We start from the raw sequence: 6,000 nt of genomic DNA, 5'->3' as shown, positions 1-6,000 counted from the left end.
CAGAGACATAAGATACTAGACCTCAGAGAGATATAAGATACTCAAATCAAATCAAAGTTTATTTGTCATGTGCGCCGAATACAACAGACCTTACTTACAGGCTCTAACCAGTAGTGCAAGAAAGGTATTAGGTGAACAATAGGTAAGAACTCAGAGAGACATAATATAATAGACCTCAGAGGTCCCAGTCTGAATGGGCATGGAAAGGTAGAAGATAGCAACGCCTGATTATCTATCTAAACAAATTGATTGATGATAAATTGGTTATCCAGCTAGCTACCTTCCCTGATGTGAACCTTGACATTAATGGTGTTTATGTTGCGATTGGTCATTAGAATGTGCATTAATTCAATCAAGGGCCAAATGCCGATACCCTGTGTGAAAGGTCAGAAGTCCTCTTCATATCATATTCATATCATATTTGCATCAACTTGTTTTTGTGCAACGCAGTGTTCTGAATGGACTAGCATTATATATGCACAGGCTGCCATGATCAAATTCCATACCTGGATGAAGACAGTTAATATGATGGTGGCGATTGATGCAGTAACAAATCAATTTTTTTGCTGGATGTTGTCTGGCAAGGCAAAGACTAGGGCAATGGCCCCTCGCAGGCCATGTTGAAGTGAACGGTACAGAAAGGGGTAGCGATTTGAGTCAAGACTCACACACCTGGAAGAGAGCGAGAACACAGAAGGAGTGGAGCTGTGTGTAGAGTATATGAGCGCACATGCGCACACGCACACACACACACACACACATTAACAAGTGACATCATCAAGGGATCATAGCATTCACCTGGTCAGTCTATGTCATGGAAAGAGCTAGGTGTTCATAATGTTTTGAACACTCAGTGTATATGTGTGTGTTAACACACTCCCACCATGATGCTGGAGATGGAGAACAACTCAGCCACCAGGTAAGTGTACATGAAGACAAAGAGCGGTTTGTTCTCGTGGACGTTAGCCGTAAAGCACATAGTGGACGCAGTCACAAAGCAAAACAGGAAGCTGACGGCCAGTCCGCCGATGCCCACCACAAAGAACACATCCACAGACTCCACTGGCATGTCATCTGGCATCTCATCTGGCATGTCATCTGGCATGTCAGCCACGAAGGTGAACATGTTGTACAGCAGCTGGCCAGAGAGAGAGAGAGAGAGAGAGAGAGAAGGAGGAAGAGAGCGTCATCATCAATTATTGACTTTTATTCTATCGGGTGCAAAATTCTATTGGTTGAGAATTATGACTCTTTATAGTCAGGAGTTAAATAGCACCTACTGCAAACAAACAGACACTTTCACTGACTAAAGGCATCAGAAGGGTCCGAAGCATCTGTCTCAGGAAGGTACAGTGTCAACCAAAGCCTTCGCTCCTTTTGGTTTACTGTTCCTCCAGTGTTCAGGTCAAACCGTAGTGAAAGTAATAGGTGTGTCACTGTGGTAGAAGGGTAAAGCTGCTGAACAATTCCAATTAACAATTTTATCTTCCCCAGGCTTAAACTCGGGGGCTATGTCTTAATCAGTGTTGAATGGCTTCTTTACCTCCTCTCCTTACCTCCTCTCCTTTCCGCCTTTCCTTTCTTCCTTACCATCGATCTGAACGAACATGACATGTGAAGGCAATATGGTGGAAATGTATCCAATTGGTTCAGTTTTTAGTGATCACAAAGTAAAGGAAAGGAGGCAAGGGGGCGTGGAGAAAGGAAGCATTTTAGGAGCATTGAGACACGGCCAGGGCCTCTCCAGTTTATAGTGAAACTCCTTGTCATGCTGAAACTGCAGAGCAACAAAGACAGCCAGACACCCACAGCCATTCACTCTGGGGAACAGGGAAACCAGCCTACAGGGAAATTAACCTACAGCGAAACTAGCCTACAGTGAAACTAGCCTACAAGGAAACTAGCCAACAGTGAAACTAGCCTACAAGGAAACTAGCCAACAGGGAAACTAGCTTGTTGTCACTAAAGCGTACCAGGTATGTAAAGCATGACGACCATCTATGGAAATACACGCTTGGTAACTGTACGCCTGAGGCTACTGAAGCTACAAGCTTAGACCACTGCGCCACTCAGGAGGCCCGACCCTAATATCTTTAGACACCGCCGAACATAGCTACCGGGTCCACAGGAGGCCAACAGCAGGTTCTCCTGCAGATCGGTGTCCTTCAACCAGAATGCCTCACTCTGGCAGATGACATAGAGAGACAGGCCAACGCCAATGCTATTCCACAGGGTGCACACCAAGGCATAGCACAACACCGTGCCCACGTTCTCTAAGAAGGTCCGGGTGGGCAGGAAGTAGCTGTCGTTGAGGACGATGAGGGGCAGCATGTAGAGGAAAAAGACAATGGGGCTGAGGATCGCAGGGGGCTCTTCCTTGACTGAGTGCCTGCCAAGAGTGTGCTAAGCTGTCATCAAGGCAAAGGTTGGCTACTTTGAAGAATCTAAAATCTATTTTGATTTGTTTATCACTTTTTTGTTTACCACATGATTCCATATGTGTTATTTCATAGTTTTGATGTCTTCAATATTATTCTACTATGTAGAAAATAGTACAAATAAAGAAAAACCCTTGAATGAGTAGGTGTAATGTCAGGAGAATGATGGGTGTGGAGTCAGGCGCAGAGAGCAGAAGTTTTGACGCTTTAATGTCCACAGTAAACAGAAACAGGTACAAAAATGGGTGAAGCCAAAACACAGGCGCAACACAACCCAAAGACCACTGTGACATAAACCGGACAGCGAAAACCCAAAAGGTTACTTTAGGAGGTGCTCCCCACCTAAGTTGATTAGCTTTCTAGTGATGTAGGCTAGCTCAGAAAGCACAGGAGCTTGGCTGAATACAAAAACACAAATTCCTTGAGTTAATTTTACTGAAGAAAATCATATTGTTTGTCAGGTTTAAAGGAAATTGATTACACCGTAATACATTATTGATGTTTCAATGATAAATCACAGAAGGCTTCCAAAAGGGTACTTCGGCTGTTCTTAGTAGAGCCCTTTTTGGTTCCAGGTCGAACCCTTTTGGAAAGTGTACTACATGGAACCCAAAATGGTTCTACCTGGAACCAAAAATGGTTCTTCAAAGGGTGCTTCTATGGGGACAGCCGAAGAGCCCTTTTAGGTTCTAGAATAGTGTTTAACCAGTCTTGTACCCTCAACAGTACACATTTTTATTATAGACCTGGATAAACACACATCATTCAACTAATTGAGTGCTTGATGATTAGTTGACCTGCTTCAACTTGTCAACTAATCATCAAGCCCTGAATGCCCTTGAATGAGGTGTGCTGGTCCAGGGCTACAATGAAAATGTGTTCTGTTGGGGATACTGGAGGACCAGGGTTGGGAAACACTGCTCTAGATAGCACATTTTCTTTTAAGAGAATAGAGACCACACAAATGTGAAAGCTGCAACTGCAAATTGTGGCCACATGATGGTAGTACAGCTTCATCTAACTTTGAACTGAAGAAGAAGAACTACTTGATAAATAAGGCCCAAGGGGGTGTGATATATGTCCAATATACCACAGCTAAGGGTTGTTCTTACCTACGACGCAACGTGGAGTATACTGGTATATTGGCCATATATCACAAACCCCGAGGTTCCTTATTGCTATCATAAACTGGTTAGCAATGTAATTAGAGAAGTGAAAATACATATTTTGCCATACCCATGCTATACCAAGGCTTTCAGCCAATCAGCGTTCAGGGCTCAAACCACCCAGTTTGTAATGGTAATAACCAGTGATATGCTCAGATAATGACATATGATAACATTTGAAATTGCTGTAGTAATGACTGTCTATGCAGGGCAGGAACATAATGCTGGACCATGCCTTACTGGAGCCAAGATGTTGCAAAGATAGACTTAAAACAAGGATTTAGCCTTCCTACAGGATTTAGCCAGGATTCATCACAGGCCTGACTGAGCTACTGTACAGCATCCCTCAACCACGAGAGTGAAGCCAGTTTTATTTGAGACAGATAACTTTTATAATAATAATGATAATTATAATAATAATGTATGTAATTTAACAGACGGTTTTACCCATGTAAGTGTATTTGTGTCAGTTCAATCATAGCATAGACTCATATCTTGATTATATTCTGTAGCCTGATTTTCCCAATGTCATTGACTTATGTTTTGAATCTAAATATAGTTCTTCGTCATGCCTTTTATTGGTCTAGCCAAAATCGATATCGATTTTTTTTCCCAGGACACTGTACAAAGACGTAGCCTATCATGATTTACTGAAAATAGATTTGTCTTCAATAAAGTTGTGTCCTTCTGAATGTGCCTCAGACTCAAGTAAGGGGAGGTTCCTTTGATGAAGTTGCAATGTCACATGACAGAATGTAGCGGAGAGGCGAGATCACACTGCGGAGTGCTGACAGGCTGGAAACAAATGAAACAAGCGAGCGTCAACACCAACGGCTGTCTCTTTCCCACCAAATGAAGTGTCATCAAACGTCGTAGAAAGGTTTGTGTCTTCATCTTGAAATGCAGTTATCTGGTTAGTTGGAGAGGCAGGAAAAGTCGCCATGAGAAGGTTAGCATAATAGCTAATTTGCTTATTAATTGTTTACACCGCCTTGCAAAAAAAGCTTCAACTTCAAAGTTGTATTCTTCTCTGTATAGTCAGTTATCCCCCGTATGCTTTTTATTTATTGCGGTCTACAGCTAGTTATTGCCTATGATACGTTTAGGTATGAACACCACCTGCAACTTAGGCCAGTCGTCTTATTTCCACGCAATGTTCTCATATGGAAGAGAGGAGCGAGCAGATGCGCACTCTCCCTCCAATGACCAAGACATACGGGTATTTTAATGTCGATGGACATTGTATTCTTCCCTAGGCATCCTATGTATTCGTTCCTAGGCATCCTATGTATTATTTCCTGGTATTTTATGACTATCTGCAGTCTGGTTGTGAAATTATATCCGTAGCCCACTGACTACCTGCCTCTTTGTTCGTCCACTTGAACACGCTTGGTCCATGATCAACCATATTCTAGTATTTTATTGAATCATCTATTACCATGAAATTCTCTCAGCTAACATTCATTATCATCATGACGGGTTCTTGGCATTGCCAATCATTGTGTTTTGTGTTGGCTGATCTTGAATGGTGGAGTTAAGGGGCTTCTAGTTACTGAAAGTGGAAGTGGTGGGTTATATAAGCCTGTTGGCAGAGAGGTGGTGCGGTTGACAGCCCTTTCCTACGGGCTTCGGTTAGTTCCACATGGCTAAAATGAAAACAAACGGTGCCATGTGTCAGCTATACAGACCAGATGGGTGCATTGTTGAACACTCTCTTTTACCACAGCATTAACTGGAACTCTGTTTTCTACTAACTCTGTTTTCTACTAACTCTGTTTTCTACTAACTCTGTTTTCTGGTAAGATTGCTATTGAATTTATTTTATAAATGTGTGTTATCAGTATCAACACAGTCACTGTTATTGTATTGTAAATCATCCCGCTGTGACACAGGCTGAAGTGGACAGTGAGCGTCCAGTGTAAATTGTGTATATGCATGGCTCCCTTGTAAAAGAGACCTTGGTCTCAATGGGAGTCAGCAACAGGCCTATCTACACAGGCTCCTATCACACAGCTTCCTAGGCCGTCATTGAAAATAAGAATTTGTTCTTAACTGACTTGCCTAGTTAAATAAAGGTAAAATAAAAAAATATAAATAAAATTAGGGAATAGGGTGTTGTTTTGGACACAGCCTTTGTACTGCTGGATTAGCTCTGTCTCACATGGACCAAAGTGGAGATAATGTGTTAGTGGCGATATGATAAGAACAACTGATGAACAAGAACATGACCAAGTGAAAAATGACATCAGTTTGAGAGACATACTTCAGTGCATGGCCAGAGGTGACGGCTCTTAGCTGCCTTTGCTGTGTGCTAGTTTCCGTACATAATCACATTAGCATGATTTGCTAATAATTCATTCAACTTTTGTAGCGCTATTTATTCCATAACGATTCTC

General features: G+C 42.2%; 1 protein-coding gene across 27 annotated transcripts in view; it reads left to right on the top strand.

The window, feature by feature from the left end:
• Nucleotides 1–4,293: 4,293 nt before the first annotated feature.
• The window catches only part of LOC110528761 (inositol polyphosphate-4-phosphatase type I A), a 55,301-nt gene continuing 53,594 nt past the window's right edge, over nucleotides 4,294–6,000 (top strand). For 21 of the 27 annotated variants that reach the window (XM_090240225.1, XM_090240219.1, XM_090240208.1 and 18 more), the window contains exon 1: nucleotides 4,330–4,484. The gene's annotated coding sequence lies outside the window, so the exon portion shown is untranslated. Of the gene's footprint in view, nucleotides 4,554–6,000 lie in introns of all 27 variants that reach the window. The other 6 variants (XM_090240209.1, XM_090240224.1, XM_090240218.1 and 3 more) reach the window with 5 other exon arrangements.

Source organism: Oncorhynchus mykiss, chromosome 7 (assembly GCF_057628025.1).
Source record: "Oncorhynchus mykiss isolate SJ-2025 chromosome 7, ASM5762802v1, whole genome shotgun sequence".
NCBI lineage: Eukaryota > Metazoa > Chordata > Actinopteri > Salmoniformes > Salmonidae > Oncorhynchus > Oncorhynchus mykiss.
The sequence above is the reverse complement of the archived record's forward strand: the minus strand, read 5'-3'. Positions and strand labels throughout refer to the sequence as shown.